Genomic DNA, 23,874 nt, shown 5'->3' with positions numbered 1-23,874 from the left:
TTGCTGCAGTGAACAGAAGCCCATAGACAAATCACAACTTTTTTGTACCTGGGGAATGATATATATTTGCATATCTAATAGTGTATGCCAATAGTAGGTAAACTGGGAAGTTTCAGGACATCCTCATGAAGGACTTTGGGGTCACTGAAAGTTACCAGTGAAACCAGCTCCTGGGGCTTTATGCAAATTTCCAGTCTTGATGTTGTTCCCAAAGCCTGAGCTCAGGAATCATAGAATAGCTGGAGTTGGAAGGGACCTTAAAGAACAYCCAGTTCCAATCCCCCTTCCAGGGGCAAGGTGTCCCTGTTCCAGTGTCTCACCACTTTTAAAGATGCTTTCCTAATGTCTAACCTAGACCTACCSTCTTTCAGTTTAAATCCACTACTCTTTGAGTTATCACCATATTGCTTCCATATATTTATTATAGGGCCCTTTAGGTACAGGAAGGCTGCTTTAAGGTCTCCACACAGCCTTCTCTTCTCCAGGGTGAACAGACCCCACTCTCTAAGCCTGTCATCATAGGAGAGGTGCTTCATCTCTCTGATCATCTTCGTGGCCCTCCTCTGGACCTGCTCGAACAGGTCCTAAAGATCCTGCACTTTGGGGAAAAAAGGGAAATAAGGGACACCTTGGGAAGTACCAGCCCATAAGTCCCACATTTGTGCCTGGCAAGATCATGGAGCAGATCCTCGCGGACACTGTGCTGGAGCACATGGAAAGTAAGGAGCCAACATAACTTGACTAAGGCAATTTGTGCCTGATAAATTTGGCCTTTTATGAAGGGGTTGTGGCATTGGTGGGTAAGGGGAGAGCAAATGACATCAAATATACCTGGATTTGTGCAAACATTTAACGCTGTCCTGCACAATATCCTTGTCTGTAACTGGAGAGAGATGGATTTGATTGATGCACCAGCTTGTGGATAATGAATAGTGTGCAAAGTCACAGTCAGAGAGTTGTGGTCAGCAGCTCAGTGTCCAAGTGGAGAGCAGCCGTGAGTGTCATTCCTCAGGGGTGTTAGTGGGACCAGAATTGTTTAATTGTTTAATTGTCAGTGACACAGACCACGACATTGAGAGCACACAGCAAGTTTGCTGATGACACCAAGCTATGTAGTGAGATTGACAGGCTGGATGGAAGGGATGGCATCCAGAAGGATGTGGACAAGTGGAGAGATAGGCCTGTTGGTTGTGGTCTTATTAAACTTCATATTGTTGGATGTGGCCCATCTATCCAGYCCTTCCAGATCCTTCTGCAGAGCCCTCCTACACTCCAGCAGATCAGCACTCCCCCTCACTTTAGTGTTATCCAAATTTGCTGATGGTAGACTTGATCCCTTCATCCAGATCATAAAAAAAGATCTCARACAGGACTGTCCCCAGCACTGATCCCTGGGGGCACCACTGGMCACTGACTGGATGTAGCAYCASTCCCCACCACTCTCTKGGCCCAGCCATCCAGCAGTTCTGAMCCCACCAAAGAAGAACCCACCTGTCYAAGCCATGGGCTGACAGCTTTTCCAGGAGTATGCTGTGGGAGATGGATTGAGGTTCCCCTCCCCCAGCAGCTTTAGTTTAAAGCTCYCTTCACCAGCTTGGCAAGTCTGTGAGGCTAAATGACTGCATTAAAAAAAGGTTTGTTTTTGGGGGTAGTAACCCTCATTAGTCTAATTGCTGTAGCAGAAGAAGGTAAACAATTTAAGCTGCAAAAAAAAGCTTTCTGTCATGAAGTGCAAACAGCAGATTTGAAAGCTAAACCCAAGCTAGAGAACACATGCTTTGAACTTTCTTAGGTCTGCATCAGTCTGACAGAAAATAACTGGTATCTGCACAATGAAAAAGCAAAAGAAGGAAGAAGGCTGTTGTCTATGGGAAGGAGGGWGTCAATAACATATGGTCTGTAAAACATGAAGACATTTTATAAAGTGCAATATAATTATTGTCTCAATCTCATCTTTTGTTCTGTATTAAAGCAATGATCTGAGACTTGTTTCTGGAAGACTGCTGGTGGTTTTTTTGTGAGGGATGAATTTTTGATGTTTGTTTTTGTTTCTTTTTTTAAGTCTCCACTGTAACTATTTTTTTCTCATTACCCATGTGAGTTTGCACTGGTGCAACTGTGTGCATTTAGCAATAGTTCATTTAAAAWTGCCATGTAAAACTAATTAATGAAACCATACTTCTTTTAAACAGCAAGAATAAGTAGTCACCTTAGTAGTGAAGAGAGCAAATACCAGCTGAGAAAGGTAGTTCTTGACTTATGTTTAGATACTGGAGGTAGCAAACTTTACATTTAAGCGCCTTTAGAATATATCTGCTACAGAAAGTAACAGTTGATTTGGAACAGGCCTTTAGGAAAATTTAAAATTAAAATTTTGAAGGTTTCTGTAGCTACATTTACTATTTGGTTGAGCCTCAGAAAACTCATGAAGGTCCCGATAATTGGGAGGGAATGCCTTGATGCTTTCTWTTATGAGGGGATGTGTGCAATACTTGGGCTCTTTCCTGCTGCACAGTCTGTATTCCAAGGCCACTCTCAAATCACAGTGGCTTTAATATGAATTTCCTTTTTGATTAAGAACTTATTTCAAGTCTAAAATCATCTTTCCTTTGAAGTTTCTGTTTATGACGTAACAGGAAATTTTTATTCCATCTGATGCATATTATTTTACTGTTAGAATTTTCCTGGCAAATGAAAGGAAGAAAACCACTGTGATATCAGGAAAGGGCTTTAATGGTCCTACCTTACTTAATGTCATCATTATCAAATGAACCCCCAATTCACAGATTTATAGGATGGTGTTTTTTATTCTGAATTCCTTTGAAACTGTAATTTCTTCTTTGTAGTGCAATAGTTGTTGCATGGAGATCTACTTGGGGTTTTTTATTTATTTTCTTTTAGTTTGTTTTTTTTTCAGGTCAATATGAAAACATTTAAGCAAGTTTCATTTTTGTTTTGACAAAGCAAGATTTTTTTTTTTGCCAAGTTCCTGTGAAAAGTTTACCTAATGTTGTACTTTAGGTGCTAATGTGAAGTTACTGTGTCAGATTTATCAGTAACCTGTGAAAGTGAGCATATTAATTAAAAAAAAAATAAAAATCCAACAAAAGTCCCAGTTTTTAAAGGCTGAAGTTGCAGGAGTTTTCTTTAAATGGTACAGAGGTTGGGTAGTGCTGGGGCTGAATTTGTTTTATTTTCAGATTGTGGTGTGTTGCAGTTTTATTTAAATGGCAGAGGCTGGAAAAGGCAAATTAATTGCTGTTGTGGTGCAGAGGCATGTCGAAGTTTAAAGAATTATGGAGTTTGTGTTGTGCTGAATTGGAGTTGATGAAGTACAGATAACAGGCCACAGCTGTAGCCACAAATTAGGCCTCTCAATTTGATGCTGAAAGTATTGCATTAGRATTGCTTTTCTAGGATTTCCATGTGGAAAGTCTGATGAATAAAGCCAGATCTGAAATAGGGAAGTTAAGGATCCATGCTGCTGCAGCTGCTGCAAAAAGCTTTTTGGGGCTTCTTTGTTGTGAAACAAAGGTGACAACTTTACTAAAGCAAGAGCAGTTCTCAGGAGCTTACTGGTCTTCAAGAAATTCCACTGTTTTTCGAGTCTTAACAGTTAAAGAACTAGACTTGTCAGTGACTCCCTCACCTCACAGCCAGCATGGCTGGGGGAGGATAAGAGCTGTAGTGTCCCTCTTGTGTTCTCACAGCACCTGCTTTCACATGGACTCCAACAAGAACTGGGAACACAGGGTTGGTCAGGACGTGTTTCTGGAAGGTGCATGAGCTTTGATCCTGCTGAAGTGCTGTGCAGAGGCCTTTCTGTGTAGAAAAGATCCAGTGACAAGGTACAACATCAGCTTATGATCTCCTGTGGGCATGGGAAACTTCAGCATACAAGTAGTGTACTTGCATTCTATGTAGCTACCCCATTACTGTAGGAATATTGATGCTCCAGGTGTTTTCAGGCACAGGAAAGTAGCAATGTAATAATCGATCAGCTCTAACTCACAAGAATAATTCCGAGGAGTGATAGTTTTATTAGCGGGAATGTTAAAACCAACCCGAAATCTACAGGACTGTCCTGTGTTCAGATTGACTGCCAGACACGCTCGTGACGGGTTCACAGATGGTCCAAGAGCAAGACCATGGACTGCCTGAAGCTGTCACAGCTGTTTCAGAGCTGTGGGGCCTATAAAATTGTCTGGGGCATTGAATTCTCATAAAACCAAGGGAAAGCTSTGGCCAAGTGGGAGCTGCATGCAAACTTTGCTTATCTCACAAAACCAAATCCTTTATAGAGCTGGAACCAAGAAGATGCCAAGCAATAAAAGATTATGCAGAGTGTCCCCCTCCCCTTCCTCAAATGTTCTCATTCAGTGAGTGTAGCTCTATCCTGACCTGCAGCATCCTGTCCATTGTTTTTGTGTTAGGAGTTTCCTGAATGCCCCATGGAAAATGTGACACYCTTTAAAATTTAGAACAAATATYTTCAGCAATAGGAAACAACCAAAAGGATAAAACTTCATTCTGTGYTGTGACTTTAGTCAAGATTTGCATTCTAGTGAATAACTCTGGTCAGTAAAGTGTCTGGAACATAAGGTATTGGGACGTAAGGCCACACAGTTGTTCCTTGGATTTAGAATTTATTTATGCACAGCTTGGAATTGATAAATCTCTGTCCTTTKCAAAGGATTCATCCTTTTTTCTTGCTGATACTTTAATATCTTTCAAATGCATGCAGCATTTTAGTTGGTTGACAGATGACCATCTGATGTTTAAGTACAATAGCTGAAGTTTTGTTACATTTGGGATGCAGTATTTTATTGTTTGCATCAGCCTTCTTTTGTGCCTGGAATTCCCATCTAGTCCTTCAAATCTATAAATCCACATTTTTGAGAGAGGAAGTAAGATAGATGGCAATTTTAGTATTTGGTGTATAAGGGGTTTGTGATAGATTATTTTCTTCTAACTCCTCTGTTCAAACTTACTTTCATAATCWTGAAAAGCAAAAACATTAATAAATCAAAGTGGGTTAAAGATCAGACACGTGGTCTTATTTTAATAAGGGATAAAGCTGAAACCTTACTGAGTGTACATTGTTCAGCACTTGTTCTCTGGGGCATATGAATCAGTCCCTTCATTACTGGCCTGTAAGCATTTCCTTTTGTGGTTWCAGTGTATTTTGATTAGAAAAACCGATGCAAGGTAATACTATATGCGTTACTTTAGGTGTTTATGCTCATGTGTAAAGTTAATATTTAAAAAAAGAAAATAACCAAGCCTTTGGTGGCCGCGTGAAGTTTCGACTTCACAGAGKGAGTTTGCTTGCTTGATTTATATCTGTCAGCAGAAAGGGGATTTTGAAAGAAGGCGTAGTAAGCCTGCAAGCTTGAGAAAGAGCTATAATTTACATGGTTACATCTTGTGTGTCTGGGACATGTTTTCCCAAAGGCTGCAGGGTGAAATGTGCTTTGGGGACTCTTTGCTCTGTGAGTTTTGAGGAAGACAGCAGGAAATGTGTGTTTCTTCTAGCTTTTTCTCATTGCTGGTTGTTAGTATTTGGAACAGTGTCTCCTGCAGAGGGTAAGGTCAGAACCTGGTGGAAGAGGGAGAGTCATAAATGAGAGAATTAAAAAAATTGAGACCAATCTTCTCATCCCTTTTGCTGCCATACGTACACATCCGCTCTCTCTTTGCTGTGTCTTTATCAAAACTGTGGAAAAAGGCTGCTAATGAAGAAACCAGATTTCTTCTTTGAACTTTTAACCTTCACCAAAGCTACAGTAGTTGGCTTGTGCAGAGAATAGGTTTCGATCTGACATTTAAAAAAAAAATACAGGAAGAATGAAATATCAATGTGCATTTCTGGATTTCCCAAATTGGCAGTGAAGGTCTTGCTTCCCTGTGCTTTAAAAGCYCAAAAAGCACAGAAAGATATTGGTGAGGGTTGAAATGTCTCTGTTATATCTCAGCTGGGATGTACTTTATCTGAGATGAAAGTTCAGCAGTTGGTACAAAATCTCCACCTGGAGAAAAATGCTTGGTGTGTGTGTGCGAATGCAATCTCTTTGAGGGAGTGGAAGATGGCTTCAAGAATGGGTCATGTAAAGGGAAATAAAACAGTCAGAAAAGAAAAAGAGAAAGAAAAGTCAAAGGTGAGAGAGATGAATTGTACCACCTAGGCTAAATGTATTAAGCTTAGATTTCTTCTATGAATGAATGTCCTGTTTATAAATAAATAAACAAATATTTCCCCACTTGATCCTTGTTGAAAAGAACATGGTAAAWCTCCTGACAGTTGCTATTCTTTCTAAAAGTTGATCATGTGAAAATTTTATGTAYTAAAAGCAAGGAAAGCACATTAAAGTCTAATCCATGCTTACTCTAGTGGGTCTTAAAGCTGTCATCACTTAAAAGTCATRCAAAAGCAAAAATAGTATCTTAAATACAAATGCTTTTTGTCTCCAGTGACTTTTAATGTTCATGTTATAAATCAATAATTAAAGAAATTAAGTGTATCAAGGTCAAGTCATGCTTTAGGTAACATTTGATCTAAAAGTTCTTTAAAAAAACCTGCCATAGGTATCATTGCTAGCTTTGTCATTTATACAGAAATGTAATATACCCTTAAAAACTTGAAAATGGAAGTTTAGAGGGCCACAGTTTGCCAGTAGAGACTTGTAGCCTTTCCTCCTCACACAAGGACCGTAATTGCTGTGCTGAATACATCATGACATGTGTGGCAGCTCAAAAGSAAAATGTGCTCAACAAGGCTTTTCACTTCTTAGCTGCTAGAGGAAACTGCCAACCTTTGGCATGGTTAAGAGTCTCTTAACAGAAAGCAGCAGTAAATAGCACAGGTAACTTGGCTGGTGGCATGCAAAGCTACCTTGCTGCCTTCTTCTTTTTAAGAGGTGATGCTTCTTTCTTAAATAAGGTTGGTTAATGAAGCACAGGGGAAATAGTAACAGAGTTAGAAAAGGAACTGTTAAAWCAGGCACCTCCTCAATTTACTGGCAATAGTTCAGTTTGATCTTGCTGGAGATGAAACAGTTCCTGAGAAAATTGGCATCTTTCATAGCTGTGGGATTTTTCATCTTGCTGTCGTTTTAAGCATCTTCAAAGCAAGAGGCGAGCGTTTTCTGTCTCATGCCTGTCTCTTTTAACATCTGTATTTCCACCACAGCAAYGAAATTATTAAAAGCAAAGGCAGGAGAGTCAGGTAGCCAGCAGCCATGCATTAATCCCACTGTGTAAAACTACAGGGATTATCTGGGTCCAGAAAGAGGTAACTGTGATAGGACAGGGGTCTCTTCCTGTCATGTGTGTGCTGAAAGGAAGGCAGTTGCCAGGAATGACTGAACCGMTGAACCAGATGACAGATTATTTCTGAGAAGAGAATAGCTTAAAATTTCGGGGCTCTGAAACCAAAGCACACRGTGTTTGGCAAAGTCACTTGTACTAAATGATGAAAGCCTGAGTAAAAGGAAGAATATGGTAAAGAGACAAGTGGTAGTTGCTTGCTGGGCTGTTTCACAGTATTTGCATTTTGACTGGCTCCACAGATGTTTGTGTGTGCCTTGGGGATGCCTTACATAGAGAAAAGCAGCTTTATATGTAAAGAAAAATGGCAATGAGATTTCAGACTTGGTCCCTACAGCATGTTCTGTGTGCTTTCTCAGTCTTGGCTGAAATGAAAATAATGATGTTGCTTTTGTTCTGCCTGGGAAAATAGATTCCCTTGCTAATTTGGTTTAAAGTAGGTAGTCCGCCTGGAAGTGTATTTGTCATTTGTGTTGGTAATGAATCTTTTAATCTGGCAGAGTAAGATAATTAAAACATGTTRGAAAATAAATATTGCCAAAAAAGGATTTGCTCCTTTCTGTCCCATCCCAGAGTGCAAATCTGGGATCCCTGTGAGAAGCTGTTTGAGGGATAACAGCTCTGAAATGCCTGAAAAGAGCACAGACCACTTCCAGCAGACCCCAAAGCTGCATTTTCACTTCTACCTCTCTGGCTTTAATGGGAGGTGTTGTACTGAGTCTAAGGGAGGAGGTGAGAAATAGGTAAGCCAGTCTCAACTTTCAGGGCCTTGAGGGCTGGGAAGGGTGAAACACAGCAAGATCTGGGGAAGCAGTCTGTCCAATCACACAAATAAATAAGGCGGCTGCGCTTTCTGGGTAATCTGTCAGCATGATTTAGACACAGTCTCCTGTAGCCTCTAAATGCCTCTCAGCTGCTCTGAGGAAGCGTGGTGCTCCAGTTTATAGTTGGTGATTGGAGGCGCAGAGAACCAAAGGGCACGGCCACACGCAAAGCCTTTGAATAAAAGGAAATTAGACACAAGTGTTCTTGCTTCCAAGTTTAGCATCTTTGTCTTTGAAGCAGAGCTCTCTGTTCATTTAAACAGTGTGATTGCTGCTTGTGGTAGAGAGTCCTCTTTAATCAGTGCTTTGGGGAACAGACTCGGAAGATACAGGGTCTATTTGCAGGTGTTTTTTTTTTCATTTTATTTTTTTTTTTTGTGGTCTATCTCTAGTATAGCTGCTAATGATTAAATTCTTTCAATGGCACCAAGGTCAAATGAGAATCTGGGGCTTTTGTGTCTCAAGAGGTTTGTTTTGTAAATGCTAGAGTATGTTTTTCTGACTTGTTTATATGGAAGCGTTAGACTTTGTCCTGGGCACCAATGTGGCTTATTTACCTATGGACAACRCTGCCTCAGAATTTTCCTCAAGTGCCTTAAATAGAGTTAGTGTAATCTTTTCAGCCTCCTCCGCAGTCCTAGTCAAAATTGCTGGAATAGTGGGTGAGACCAGCAGGGTAAGAGATGTGGCTGAAATAAATCTAATTCTTTAACACCCTAAGAAGAGAGCTTGTGAGGGTGGTGTGGGCCATAGGAGTCYGCTCCAGAGTTTGGAGAATGAAACAGGTGAAAAAGAAACTTCAAAATGTCTTCAAAAGTATATTTTTCTTCATCCCTCATGTACACTCTTAAGAGGTTTTGCATGCCCAGATGAAGAGGAAGCAGTGGGGAACAGTATATTGTGGAGAATATGTCTTTGTGAGCCTTGCAYATATCTTCCAAGCAAGATAGAAGTCAGTCATGTCCAGCTCTGACAGTACAGCCAAATCCCTTCTTAGGAGAAGGGGAAATGCAACTCAAGTCCTGTTCTTCAGAGATGGGGAGTCTGCTTACTTGTTACAGGGCAGGTTGTCAGCTTAGGAAATGGGACATCTTTCCTGATCATACTCATTACTCCAGATTAAGATTTTCTGATGGGCTGTGCCTCTGATTCTGAGAATGCAGTTCGAGGACTGCAGCAATGAGAAAAAAATTAATCAGYCTTTCAGTAGAGATGTGCACTGTGGCTTTTTGGAAATCTTGTAATTTCAGCAAAACTTATGAATTTTTCTTAATAGAATATAGTGTAAATTTGAGAATGGGTAAGAAGAGTCTGTGCTTGCTGTTGTCACCACACTGCCAAACCTGTAAAGCTCTGCTTTAGTCTCCACAGCAGAGTAGAAAGGCTTTCCTGAAGAGCAGAAACAGGACTACATTCTCTTTTAAAGTGATTGATACCCAAATTGCCCCTACTGCTTGAACGGTAGAGGTCTAATGACGTTAAATTACTACTGAATTACAGACGGAAAGTACCACAGAGTTATGTGTTTGGCTTTGTTTCCCTGTTTTCACACAAAGGACTTTCCAGCCAGGTGTTAGCCCTCCAGGAAGCTCAACATGGTCAGCTTCAGTTGACAGCTTTATTTGGAAATAGTTCTAACATGTCAAACTCAAGTAGACAGTTACCTGAACAGTGATTTGCCACCCCTCACCCCCGAGTGAAATGGGAAAATTTAATTTGGAAGCACTGAAGTCTAAAAGCAAGAAGTATAAACAGGGTTTTTCTCTCACAGGGTACTTGGTGAATGGGTGTTGCTCTGCATTTCTGAAGACACAAACTCTGGCAATCATCAGAGCACTGAAAATGTATTTCATTTTATCCAAATTCTTTAATCTTYTAATGTCTGTTACAATTATAAAGCAGCTCATTGAGTTAATGAGACATACTGTAATGAACTTAGTAATTGCATAGTTTTACATCATTCTCTTCTATGAAATTGAATCTCAGCTGTATGCCATGAACTTTGCACAGGTGAAAAATCCTTTTTCTTTCCTTTTTTTTTTTTTTTTTTTTTTTTTTTTTTTTTTTTTTTTTTTTTTTTTTTTTTTTTTTTTTCTTTTTTCCTTAGGGCACATTTACATAATAGTTTAAAATAAGCAGGTTATATTCCTGTTTTCCTCTTTGACCTTTCACATTGCTCATTTTGGTCCTAATGCTTGGGTGAGTGAGGCAAATGCATTCAAGGGGCTAATCTGTCTGAAAATGTGTCTTTCTTTTTATTTTGTGGGTTACTTTTAAGACACTCCATGTCTCTGAACTGGACAAGTTCAACTGGAACTATGCTGGACAAGTGCCAAAGTGCCAGTGCTGGTAATGGGGAGAGGGAGGCAAAGCACTGACATTGGGGAAGCAGACATCAGATCTGGAATGTGGAACATCAGATCTGCTGTGGAACTGAACTTTACCATTCAGAGAGCTTTTTGGAGCAGAAGATTTTTCTTTTACCAGGGAATGTAAGGATGGTGGCTCAGAATGACATATATCCATTACAATAATTTTTAACATAAAGCAGTTATAAGGATTCATTTTTTTGGCTGCATAATAAGCTAGAGGTATGCATATTATTATTCAGCAAAAGAATAGTGTCCCTTTGTCACTGCCAGCCTCTCCCTGCTCTGCAATTATAATTTGTAAGTTCTTAGAAGGTAAAACACTTGGCAATAACTCCTGTGTGGAACCAAGCTGGTATTAAATATTTGAGGCACTCTTATTTGTTTTAGGATAATAGAGTAAAGCATCACACAGCAAATGCCAGTTCATTCTGAATGGGTGTTTTGATAGAAGTTGATTGAGTTGCAGTGTCGTTGGTGACAATTGACGTTCCAGCTCCTGCGAAGAAAACTGCTGTGAGTTGTCTTGCTGAATAATGTGGCTGGCACAGCTGAGCCCTCAGAGCTTGTTGCTTGTCTGGGAGCATGTTTTGTGGGGAGGTTAAGCACTCAGTCCGTTGATTAGCCAATTTGGAAACAGTGAGTGTTTTGCTCATTCTTGGCATATCCGTTCATGTTCCCAGCGAGGCTGGAGCAGGAGCTCCAACCGGAGCGTGGCAATGGGGAAACACAGCTGTGCTGTCATCAACTTTTGACAGAGCATTTGCTCTAGTCATCTCAGGAGCCTCAGAGAGCCTTTGAAATTATAGTTTCTTATGAAATACAAGATATGTGGAGAAACAGATCAAATAWACTACTAAAAAGGTGACTTTTAAAATTGATAGCAACTTTGTATCTGAACAATGAAGTGAACATATTTACTAGATGAGCTGGTATTTTTCATGAGTTGGGTTTCTTCATGAAAGTATTTCCTCTTTTTTTTTCTGATAGTAAGGCAGTAGACAATTGTAACACCTCTGTTTAGCTACAACTGCAGTGGCTGAGGTGATGGCTCTCCTCTCCCCCTTCCATCTCCCCCCTTTTTTTAACAGCCCAAAATGGTAGCAGAAATTAGATTCAATGGGGCTTTAAGTTCACATGTGGGTTGCAATTTCTGAGTGAACTCATTACCTGTCTTGTTGTCCCTGCTAAAAGGGGGAGAGCAAGCTTTTCAACTGTTGTCGGCTGCTTAAACTGCATGATTCCCTAGAGTTTATGACTCAAACCAATAAAGGACAATGTTTGCATCATTTTTTCCTCTTTCCTTGGGCCATGTAGATTTTAATGTTGAACAAAGAGTGCAGTAAAATTATGCGGTGACCACAAATTGTATCCAGTGCTTGAATGTTATATATTAGTCTCTAAAACAGAAGCATTTTACAGTAGTTTTCTCTTCAGAAGTAAAGTTTCACCTTGACCTTTAAAATTTTAGYTCAAGTTATGGAAGCCTGGGACATTTTTTTAATGACTGCTCCTGGATGCCAGATGAGAAAAGTTGTGGAGATTGTTGTTCCCAAGTCGTAACCAACGTCTGGTTTTAGTGTGTTGCAAGAGTCTTATTTTGGCATGAGGCACCCTGCTACAACAGCAGGTCTTTTTGCTCATTGTGGGCACACTTAAGTACATAGAAGGYACAATATTGGAACACAGATGGGCAGGCTGTGTCTTCAAGAGCACTTAGAGACAATACATCAGTGTACTTAGAGAATCACAAAATCGTTGAGGTTGGAAGGGACTACTGGAAGTCATCTGRTKCAACTCCCCTGCTCAAACTGGGTCATGTGCTGCTCATGGTTTTGCAGTAGAGAAACAAGAGATAGTCTCATGTTAAAATACCCAGATCACCTGCTACCAAGTTTCACATTTAATGCAGTTTACCAAGCTATAGGCAAGACAAATCTCCCCTGGAAATGGGTTGGGTGAGCAACATTGATACTGCTAATATCTTGCAGTCAAATTTATTCCAAAAAGTTTTTTGGAGTCCTTAAAAATTCAGTCTGTGTTCTGGCTGTGTGAACCTGGAGTTTGCCCTGTTCTTGTGTTCTTTAGCATCTTCTTGCTTGTATTTTACCTTACAGTGGTCTCATGGTGAACCTGACTGTGTAATTGAAATGATTGTTCAGGTTCACAGGATTCTCTTGTTCTAGAATTGTAAACAATGGCCCCGAGGTATGTGTCAGTATTGAAAAGGAGGGTGAGATCTCCTTGGGATGTCCCCAGAACAGTGATTCCTGGCCTGCAGGTACGCAGACTGAGCAGAATTCCACAAAGCAGGGTGGCAGCAGTTAAAGGATAGGCATATGCACAGGAGCTGTTTCGGGATGCGACTCTGTCTAGGTTTGTTTCCTTAGTATTTCTGTTTCCAAAGGGGGTTTAATGATGTCCATTAAAATGCTGGCTTAGTCTCAACAACTGATATTGTTTAGACATACATTCTCTGYAATGCAGAATAGCTCAAGTTATTCCACAAATGTTAGCTACAGGCAAGGTCTCTAACTGTGCCAGGCATTTTTTTCCTGAGTGGCCATCATTGTTTTTTCCATATACTGTCTAGTTTTGCTGAATGTCCTTCAGACAGGCAGCACTGGRAAGTCCACAAGTTTTAAGGGCAAATTATTCTTTGTGACTATGAAAGTGTGATCTGACAGAAAGCTAAGAGTCTGCAGGGGTGGATTCAGAGACTGTACAGGGCTGAGAAGTCAGGAAAACATGGGGTGTTTTGGCTGTTAGATGTTTTGATGCGCTGATTGCAGTAAGTAGAAGAGAAGCAGGGATGGTAGGAGCACCTCTGTAGATGGAGCTGCTTTCTGTTGCAAGATTACTGACAACTAGTTTCTTTCCTTCTCTCGATTTTTGTCATCTTTCACGGTATCATAGAATGTTCTGAGTTGGAAGGAACCCACAAGGATCATCGAGTMCAWCTCCTGACCCTGTRTAGGACACCCCCAAASTCACAMCATGTGCCCGAGAGCATTATCCAAAYGCTTCTTGAGCTCYGTCAGGCTCGGTGCTGTGACCACTGCCCYGGGGAGCYTGTTCCAGTGYCCRACCACCCTCTGGGGGRAGAACMTTTTCCTAATATCCCACCTAACCATTCCCTGACTCAGCTTCATGCCATTCCCTTGGATCCTCTCACTGGTCCCCAGAGGGAAGAGATCAGTGCCTGCCCTTCCACCTCCTTTCATGAGGAAGCTGCTGACTGCAGTGAAGTCTCCTGCAGGCTGAACAAGCCAAGTGACCTCAGCTGCTCCTCWTATGAATTCCCCTCYAGATCCTTCACCATCTTCACAGCCCTCCTTTGGATGCCTTCTAGTAGCTTTATGATCCTTCTTACATTRTGGCACTCAAAACTCCACATCTCTGAAGAGCAGTGTCAGTGCCTGACAAGAGGCTGATGTCTTCAAAATTGTTGTGCTCTCCTCATAACAGACTCATAACTGGTATCCACCCTTCCTTTTGCCCTTTTTCTTACTTATGATGAGTATTAGCCTCTGGTTATTCACTATGGAATATCAATAGGGCTCTTTTCCATAGGATTTTTTCTAAGCAGAATGATTACATCAGAAAATAATGCTGTTTGTTTCAACCTTTAGCATCCTGTCTGTGCCATCAGTTAACTGGGCTGTTTCCTTTGGCATTCRCACATCTCTGCTGCCCTCTCTTCCTCCATTTGACTGCTAACTTCCTAGCAGTTCCATTAGTTCCTCTGGATGCATAATAAACATTGCTGGGATAAAAAAATCTCTTTGTTTTCTATATTGCTGCTTTATCTTCCTTCCAGCAGGAAGTTTAGGGTTTTCMCCAACTTTGAGCTTATCTTCTTGTATCTGTTAGCTCCTTTGGGATATAGCCAGTCATCTGTATTTTTGATTCAGCTTCTGCTGTGSTRTCATCTTCACTCRAGGTGCTCTGTTGTGKGTTGTTTCTAGYCCCCTGATTTATWCAARTGCCAGGAAAGTAWGAAGTATCATAGCYAGATCATGMTAGTAGTAGAAAAGAGGACTGTGARCTTCTGTTATTTTTTTTTACCCTTAAGTGAATTTTATTCAAAATTCATAGCACTTTTGATGAACTTTCTCAGTCTCTTTTCAACTTGTTTTTAACCAGCCTGTAATAAACTTATTCAATTTTCAACTTCCTCGGATTCTTTTGGAATGTGTTTAGCTTAAACATTAAAAAGCACCACCCCTTTACCTGCTCCCCCCCCCCCCCCAAAAAAAATATTGCCTCCATACCTTCCAGATGTAATGTTTCACATTGCTTTATTTTGTTGTTTCACGGTGTCAATTTCCTTTTTCCTTTCTTCTGCCTTCCTCATAACTTTCTTGTTATGAGTTCTTGTGCTAAGAACTTTGATTTTTAACTTACAACTCTTTAAGAAGAGCAAGACCACTGATTGAATTTGAGCCTTTATGTTTTCCCCATTACTCCCTTTCTACCTCTCAGGTTATGTGAGACTACCCTGRCAGGTAGGAAAAGAAAACTGTATTTAGCTGAATTTTAAGGGATACTTTTTGCTACTTGTTTCAGTCTGGAGCCAAGCCCAATGCAAGAAGCAGTCCCAAATGAAGGGGACAAACCTTGACAAACTGTGAAAAGTTTAAGTAGATTAAGTTATAGTTTGTATTCAGAGCAGCGTTYCATTTTGCTGTACCTGCCATGGTCTTTAAATTTCACATGCTAGGCAAGTACTCAGCATGGTTGAAAAATCATGCTTTTTTCTTTTTTGTGAAGCCTTAGATCTTTGACTGCTGGCTTGCTATTGGTGTGGGGGTTGGTTTTGTCTAGGTTTTTTTTGTAAACCAGTTCTTTATTAATTTATTTTATTTATTTATTAGAATTGTCTTTTGAATATTTGGGTTTGATACTTTCCTGGTCTCTAGTTTGAAGAGCTCTGACATTAATACCTTTAGTGAACAGAGCATCTTTATCTGACTGGATGGTATACATTAGTTTATTAACTTGCCACAAAATTTARAAAAACCTGCTTGAATAATCAAAAATAAGTTTTTTGTCCTCTTAGGAATTACAGACATGTAAAAAAGGAACTAACAGTTCCTTAATAAAAGGAGAATGATCTTCCAAGAGGCGGGGGAATTAATTTTAAAGAAGTATCTGCATTTTTTTTGGTGTGCTTCAATATGTGCTTTAGAAGCAACACCAGACAGCCTCCTTGCTTATATTCTGTGTATATAAGGTGTTTTCTTTCACCTTTTCTTTTAAAACACCCTTTGAAGCCTTTTTTGCTCTCTGGTTTTGAAGAGTGCTCTATTTGGTCCAGCCTGTCAAACATGGTGAAACTTCAACCGCATACAATGCTGCCCAAAAAGATGAACAAGATGATTTTGGGAAGAGCAAATGCTTGGAATGAAATTGTGAAGAAATGTTTATGGGTCTGTTGGAAATGAGATAGGTGATAGCCACAAAAATATGAGCTCTCTTTTCTGGGCAGCTTTACCAGTGGCAAAATCTGTCCCATTCTGAACATTTCACACCCGTAATCCTAAAATCTGCTCCAATCTTAGGTCTYCACATACTTAGGAGAGGAAAGGTGGTGTATTTAAACCTGAAGGGCCCAAAGCTCATTTTATCATAATATTAAATATTTAATTCCTGGTCTAATGTTGCTTTATAGATCAGCATCAAAGAAATGTTCCTGTTTGGAAGCTGATGGACCTCTCTGAACCATGGAAGTCAGTGAGGGGGGTCAGGTCTTTGGCAGTGTTGGTGGCTGCTGTAGAGTGGGAGCATCCTCCCTGGGGTGCCTGCTCTCTGAGACTGCTGCCCTTTTCCCATCCCTTACCACAGTATAGYTCATAGCTTCTGTACAGCTTTATCTTCCATTTGTGTCAAAGCATCTGTAGATTTTATTGACATGGGTCTGCTGGGCCTTTGACTCCTATCTAGTTCAGGGGTGAATAGCACTGAATGCCTAAGAAGCAAAAAAGGCAGCATGAAAGCCTTTTTATGTAYACAAAGTGTACATCCAGCCCCCTGGCTCCTCTGCCCTGTTTTCATTTCTTGCAGAGATGGCAAAGCATGTTTACAGCTCCTTAGACTCAGCTGTTCAGTCATGCAGTTTAACTCCAAAAATAACTCTCTTGGGGGATATTAATCCAGCGTTGGATTATCTTTCTAAAATCGTTAATCAGACTTGGYCCCCGAGGGACCTTCCAGCTGAACTTGCCACTTAGTTTCTGTTTGCTGGGGCGGCAGGAGCCGAGCGGAGGAAGCTGATGAGGTTTGACAAGAAATGGTGACTTATGTAAGGTGCCGAGCAGAGGGTGTAAGGTGCCTCTCCTGCTGGGGACGGGACAGGCTCCGCTCCCTGCCAGCACCCACTGCGTCCTGCCTGGCCCTGTCACCCTTCCTGCCCTCCTTTCCCTTCTCCTTGAGGAAATGCCATGCAAAAACCTGCCTGTGTCGGGTGCTGGCAGGATCTGTGCCAGCTCCAGGTGATTCCTGTAGCCGCTGCATTTTTGTCTGGGGAGGAGAAACACACACTTTTTTTAAATTAAATTTTCAAGTACACGTGGTGTTCCTTCAGTCACTTTTTAATCACTGATTTTCTTACTCGAGCTGTTCATGAGATGAGCTGGCCTGCTCTTTAAATATTACCTCCCTTCTGTAAAAGAAGAAATAAGCTCTTCTAGGCTGCTGTTTACATTTGTGAGTAGAGCTGCAASTCACATAGCTCCTATTAGCCTTGCATTTTTCTTCTGTCTGTAGAATAAGAATAGAATTTATTTCTTAAGAGATGTGCTCTGATAACTTCAAGTCATTTAAAGTACTCTGAAATCTTTGTATGGAAAGTGCCAATGAAATTGCAAAACAAGTTTTTTTAAAAAAGAGAGAGTTCAGCTGAGAATTAATTTCATACAYGAATAAAATCCTGTTTTCCACATGCAGTGCATAGGTAGAAGGGGGAAATTCAATATATTTTACTGACATTTGTGCTGAATGAATMCCCCAGAGCCAGGCAGGTAAACTGAGAGCTTGCATATCTGTGCTGATGCATTTTTACGTTAAATTTAACATACTTTGATTTCTAGCTTGGGTGTTTATTACTCTAACTTAGTAGACCACAGGAAGCCCTTCATAGTATGGTTGAAATGCATAAATATGCTGTATGTGGTAATAACAATAAATTGCAAAATCGACACTTTAATGGGCTAATCTGTCATAGTTCTGCAAATCCATATTGATGGAAGAAAGTATGTTGAAGTGGTAGGCATGCTTTGGTTGTGGTTATTTTCCCCTCAAATTATAAAATAGTGTGCTGTTCGGCATGTAAAGTGCTTAAACATTCTTCAGGTTACATCTCCTTGCATGCATTAGGGAAAAAAATGGAAATTTGCCTTCCTTTTCCTCTGACCCTCCTCCTCCCCTTTATACACTCAAACTTGCACATGCTTTCTTCTAGCCTTCAGATTCTGCCTTGAAAATAAATGTARAAATGAGTTGCAAAGTTGCTCTTACATGTCAGTGCTGCTCAGATCCCACTGGTAGAGAAAAAGGAATTGTGCTTGAGAAAACTCCATAACTAGATCCTTCAGCGACATCCCTGTCTTTTTCACTGCTTGACTGCTGCTGGCATGACAAAAAGCAGTTGAAAACAGTTTTAGTTCTGCATTCACGTAATGAAAATTTCTTACTAAWTTGGAATCATTTCACACCAGGAATTGTGCCTTCCTTATTATACTGGGCAGTGTCTAACACACTGAGTACCACGGGAATAAATAGTAGGTAATTTTGATTTATCAGTGCTGCAGGTTGCAGAATTTTCTTTTCTAATTTTTGGATGACAGCTAAACATCTATTTTGGCCTTAAAAAAAAACCAAAAAAAAACCCTCCAAACTAAAAGAATATTTGTTTCTGACATTGTCACATAGGTAGAACAAAACAAAATTATTGTTTGGAGGTGACAATGGATTAATAAGAGTATAAACCAGGAAAGAAGTCAGCACACCTGGCTAGGATGTCCGCAGAGAAAGAGAAAGAGAAACAAAATGATGATTTTATATGCTTTGCAGCATTCAGAGCACATTGTTATCTTTGAGTTGGTCTTCTGGTGGGAGAAGTGGGACTGCATCCATTTGTATTAGTTAAAGATCTGTCACTTTGCTTTGTGTTTTACGACTGTATAAGCATACGTATAGTAATAATTATAATTATGTAGGAGATCCGTGCTAGCCTACGTTAAAACTAGTCACAATGAAATTGTCTGCCGAATGCTGTGGCAGACTTCTCTTGCACCTTGCTTTGCAATGCAAGTGCTTATTTTCCATAGCTGAATTTGATTAACTTTACCATCAGCTTTCCTTGACTCTTCTTTCTTAAACCTTTCTTCCTGTGTCACTCAAGATAGCCCACAACTGGCTAAAGCAAAATGAGGGTTAATGCCCTCGTAAGCATGGGAATATGGAAGTTTTCTGCAAATTTATTGCTGCGTAATGTAGTTTTGCTTTTGTACTTACAGACAGCGGTGTTTATTCTCCAGCACTTATTGTGAGCTTTGGAGGGAAGATATTGGGTCTCAAGTTATTTCTTCTCAGTCAAAAGAAACTTTGGATGGATTCTRTGGTTTTTATAAGTTTCTCTTCTATCTCTTTAGATATGTGACCTACAGATTATTTTCTTTATTAAAAGTGTAGAAGAAACCTGATGGAGAGAAATAAAACTTGAAATAAAGGCTTGAAAACAAAGGCTTACTCAGCTGAAGCTGTCCCCAGTCAAGTTTGTCTGGCAGGAGCTGCTGCTGCTAYGCTTTTTGTGTTGTGGCCAGCAAACTCAGGCTCTGGCTGAGGCTTCCAGCATCCCTCCTGCCAGGGATGGGGTGCCAAGCCAGGGAATGCAGGGAGTAGCCTGTCGGTCAGCCACTGCGTGAGTCAGCCCCATTAAGCTCTCAGACAGCTCAATATCTAAACATCAGCAGGCTGAGAGTACCAAGGAGACACCCCTGAGGAGGTGGAAACACCATCGCTGTGAGGGTGGAGCAGGAGGTGCCAAGGTCTCAGTTTCAAGTGACTGTCAAGGTGGATTAACAGCTCTCCTCTCCTCTCCTCCCCTCTCCCATGTTGTATCACCTCTAAGTAGATGTTTGATTTGAATATGGTAAAAAAAAAGAGATGACCAATTTTTTTTTTTTTTTTTTTTKYTGGTTGATTGAGCCACTGTGCAGCAAGGGGAGCACTGGTGGCAGATGGAAATGGTGCAAGTGTAATGTGTTGGGGAGGAATGTTGGGAGCTTTGCATCCACTAAGGCCCTACAGGATAGAAGACAGCCAAAAGTAAATGTCTGACTTTTCTCAATGAKCAGCAAGCCAGCTGCATGCTCTAATTGTGTTTATTCACTGTTCCTGTAACATCTACCAAATGTAGACAATATCACAGTGTTTCTTAATCACATTGTTTAGTCTTTCAAGGCACTTCCTGCAATCCAGTCTTATTTATAGATTGCCCATTGTCTTATTTACTGCCTTGAGCTTTGCTTTGTGGCGATGTGCGATCCTGTCGGYGTCAGAACTGCCATTGTTGGAAATAAATTGCTGAAGTGTTAAAGTTCATAAATTGCTTTTATAGTATGTKTTGAGAACCCTATGCAGAATGTAGCAAGGCTTGCAGACTCAGAAGACTGAGCCTTTCCAGAGCAGACCGGAGGGCACACAAGAAAAAAGGAAAGACAGAGACATCCAGAAGGCTGGATGAACTCCCACTGATAAAAGCAGTCTGAGACAAAGGTACAATTCCCCAATAAAGGGRTGATTTCACAATTTCGATCAGACTGATTTGAGCTCCTGTTCCTGCTGTAGTTGAAGGAAGGTTTTAGACCAGGTTTATTGAAGCACAAACAGGAGGTGGTCAGAGCCTTTTTTAACCTGTACCTGTTTGTCTGTTTGATGTCTGGTGTACTCAGCCAGCTCCTCTCTAGCCTTAGCCCTTTGAAGGGATGCATATGCAAGCATGTCTCCACGCTTTCACCACTTCCTTCTCTTTTTCTGCTAAGAAGAAGTGGGACTGCACCAGTGGGGATTTCTACAGCTTCTCTTGTTTTGTGATATGTGATGGTGCTTTGCTGGKCCTCGGCCGAGCACACAGGAAACACTATGGTTGGTGTGGAGGGCTGGACAAAGCGAGCAGGAGCCTCCCCATCTGCAGCAGGGTGCACAGGCTGCTGCTTCTGAGAACTGCAGCTTTGCTGCTAGAGAGGGTGTCCTGCCACCACCAACCTGAGGGAGGGGTGCAGAAGGTTTGTTTGCAACTCCAGAGAGGCACTACACACTCTTGACAAACACTGGTTGTTGTTTCAAGGTTAAAAATCTTAATGAGTCAAACGAGACAGAAATTCAGCACAAYCTGAGCATTTGATTTTTCCCCTTTCCTCTCCTTCCCTGAAATTCACAGCTTGCACTATTTGACATGAGATCCTGTTGATATTCCCATTCTTGCAGAACTATGACATAGCAGATTATGTCACTGTGAATGTACGCTACATTCCTTGTGTGTTCACGTGTCTGAGATGTGCCATAAAGAAGTGTTTATATGTGGGTATCTGTGGATCAGTGAGGTGAGGATRTGTGTGTGCGTGTGTGTATGTATATGTGGAAACTGCTGTGTRTTCTGCCTTCTTCCTGACATGCTGGTTGCTATAGTGCAGTGATCTATTTGTGAACACCCAGAAGATCATTGCTRTAGTTAAAAGAAACAGTGTTTCCTGGCCATAACTTCCTGGGCAATCTCTTCTCCTGAAGCGCCAGCATTAACCGATTCGGTCACGTTCCCGGGACTCCAGGAGTGACWCTGTAACAGGAGCTTCCTCCAGTTTGTTGCTTTTTTCCCCACCAGCATATTTAATAATATTTAAAAATAGTTTTTCTATTTAAATCTAATGCATGCCTATTATTCACCGTACATTTCAGTGCTTCAGCCATCTTTCCAACAGACTGTCGAGCTGTGCAGCRTGTCGTGGCATTGTGTCCTGTGTCTGCTCCTGTAATATGTGCCRTTCTCCTGCTCCTGCACAAACGTACACACATACATTTTCATCCCACCTGCCCAGACAGGGGAGATGTAGGAGACTGAAGCAGCAGTGCTGGAGTTCTGTCTGAACTGCTGTAATATCCTTTTTTTTTTTTTTTTTTCCTCTCCCTGCAGGTGTGAATGAGAGAGGCTCTCCGCAGTATTTAGTGTCCAGTTGTACTGGCTCCGAAGAACAGCAGCGTCGCAATGCCCCCTCCTGCTGATATAGTGAAGGTGGCGATTGARTGGCCAGGTGCCTTCCCCAAGTTAATGGAAATAGATCAAGTAAGTGTCCGTGTGCCTGGGCTCAGCCGGCCCTGTTCATAAATAAGTTCYTCTCTGCATGTTTGGGTCTCTGTATTTATGTTTACTTCAGTGCACATGTATTTTTCTGTGAGCGTATGTGGCGTAGAGGGTGTTTTTTATATGGGGTGTAACCTTTTCCTCTCTTACTGCTGAAGGTTTTTGATGTGTTCAGCTGGTTTCTTCATTTGTTTTTTCTTTCTGAACAGCTGCTTAAATACGGCATTTACTGCCTGTGTGACCCACTTAACACTTTTGTGCCTTAGTCTGTTCAACTGTAAAATTGTGGTAATGTAGTTACCTCTGGGTGGAAAGTCTTCAAATTTCTAGTCAGTGCTTTGCATTTGGAGTAGAATCATGCTGAATGGCTGCAGCAAGTGCAGATTTTGGAAGTTAAGTAGTGGTGCACTGTGAGCAGGAGGATCTTTTTTGTTCTGTGCAGGAATCTCAGTGGTTGTTCTGTGTAGCTGATTGGTTCTAAAAGCAATGGCCCTATGGACTGATTTGAGGCAGTTTACAGAAGTTAACAAATTCAATATTATGGATTAAAAATTCCTATTAGGAAATTGGGGTGGTGGAGAAACAAACCCAAACAAGTTATACAAGGGCCAYGTTTTATATTCTAGACTTCTCTGAGATTGTTTTTGTGGCACATGTATTAATATTAAAAGCAACCACTTTAATATTTAACAGCTTACCCTTAACATTTYGAAATCCTACAGCATGTTACCTGGTTAGAATTATTATTATTTCTGTAAATAGTATTCAGAGCAAAGGAAAGTGTTTTATAATGTGTTTTAGACCCTAGTGTATCTGGGGACTCAGTGCATTATAAAGGTCTGTTGGAGAGGAGAGCATTTGAATTCACACTGAAAATGTATTACTGAAATGCGTTGGTAATTTCTTCATGCAGTGCAATCAGTTTCACTTGTAGTTAACCCTTTTGTGGCACATGCCTGGAAAATTCCTGTGTGAAATTTAAAAGAAGGTGGTACTAGAGGGTGGCTGGAATCACAGCAGGATGATTTTTAAGCATTCTGAAAGCCCTGCTAGAGGAAAAGGGAGTTCCCAAGTGAACCCAAACTTTCTAKGTTGATTTTTTTGCCCTGCCAAACTTTTCCATTTTCATTTGCTAATTTTTTTCAATAAGCATAGAAATATTTTGCCTACTGGAGTGAAGACTGTTTTATTTATTTTTTTCTTATATAACGAATGGTAGACACTGCACACTGTGTTCAGGGAAAGATGCACCAAGTTAGTCATGATGAACCAAGAACAGTGGGGACAAAACTGAAAAAATATTATGAAGTCTCCTTTCAAACTGCAGCAAAATAATACAAAAATGATTTAGTTTAATTTACCAAAAACTTACARTGACTCTCAAAACCCCTCATACTTTATATGTAGTACTGGCTTATTTTCATAGTATCTTGTTTTTTATTTTATTATGTAAGATTTGAAGGAGACAAGAAAGATCARTGCTGACTTACATTGGGTAAAGCTSCTCAAAGACAGCCTGCCAAGTTATCTGCAAGCTTCTTCAAGCCACTTTATGGGTAGGAGGAGGAAGAAGGGGRAAAGTAAGGCCAAAAGGGAGGAAACTTAATAGCAGCCTGCTCCTGATGCAGGGAGAAATGGAAATGAGAGAATGAAGTTTGAGGGTCTCATCCCTCTCTCTTCTGACATGGAAAGATGGGAAAGAAGCCCCTCTTCCTACTACCTATGCACACAAACATGCATGTTTACCTTCTTCAAGGCTGGGAGCATTGTGGAAATAAATCCTGAAAATATATAGGGTGATATATACCTCTGAACACACAGTTCTGCCTTTGATTCAGTTTGTTCTAACTTTTCCTCAATCTGTTTCCTTTAAAGCATCAATTCAGTTGCAGGGCTGTAGTGGAGGAGATGATTCATGCCTCAGATGGTTAGCTGTCGGAGATGATAAAGGGAGGAGGGAAAAGGAAGGCAGAAAAGAGWAACGACTTACCCA

At 40.8% G+C, this 23,874-nt stretch overlaps 1 long non-coding RNA gene across 2 annotated transcripts in view; it reads left to right on the top strand.

Annotated features, from left to right (window-relative positions):
* Positions 1-21,863, top strand: part of LOC130579866 (uncharacterized) — a 49,851-nt gene extending 27,988 nt beyond the window's left edge. For both annotated transcript variants that reach the window (XR_008966059.1, XR_008966058.1), the window contains exon 3: positions 21,714-21,863. This is a non-coding gene — a long non-coding RNA (uncharacterized LOC130579866). The remainder of the gene's footprint in view (positions 1-21,713) is intronic.
* Positions 21,864-23,874: the final 2,011 nt, after the last annotated feature.

The sequence above is a fragment of the Malurus melanocephalus genome, unplaced genomic scaffold (assembly GCF_030028575.1).
Source record: "Malurus melanocephalus ecotype Western Australia unplaced genomic scaffold, MMel_1.1 scaffold_297, whole genome shotgun sequence".
NCBI classification, from domain to species: domain Eukaryota; kingdom Metazoa; phylum Chordata; class Aves; order Passeriformes; family Maluridae; genus Malurus; species Malurus melanocephalus.
The sequence above is the reverse complement of the archived record's forward strand: the minus strand, read 5'-3'. Positions and strand labels throughout refer to the sequence as shown.